Raw genomic sequence first — 498 nt, 5'->3', positions numbered from 1 at the left:
TCAGTCCTCACCTCCTTCTACAGGTGTGCAGTGGAGAGCATCCTGTGGAAGGAGGTGAGGACTGGCATGGAGGCTGCACAGCTGCAGAAAGAAAAGCTTTGCAGAGAGTGGTGAAGGCTGCACAGAAGATGTTGGAGTCAGTCTCCCCACCATCACAGACATCTACACCTCCAGATACAGGAAGAGGGCCACCTGCATCATGAAGGACCCCACTCATCCAGCACACACACTTTTTGCCCCGCTCCCCTCAGGAAGGAGGTTGAGGAGCATTAAGTGTAGAACCACTAGACTGAGGAACTGCTTCTACCCTGAAGCTGTTAGACTCATGAATCTCTAACCAGGAAAACCATTGTAATGACACTTTAATTAGTGGTATGTCACTTGATCTGTGCTGCTGATTTCTTACCCATCTGCTCACAACAGACTCATGTTCAGGCTGCTGTTTTTTCCTTCTTCTGGCTGCTCCCTTCATCAGGGGTCACCACAGTGAATTAAGTC

Source organism: Nematolebias whitei, chromosome 15, assembly GCF_014905685.2.
Source record: "Nematolebias whitei isolate Nwh7 chromosome 15, NemWhi1, whole genome shotgun sequence".
NCBI lineage: Eukaryota > Metazoa > Chordata > Actinopteri > Cyprinodontiformes > Rivulidae > Nematolebias > Nematolebias whitei.
Note: the sequence above shows the minus strand (reverse complement) of the source record.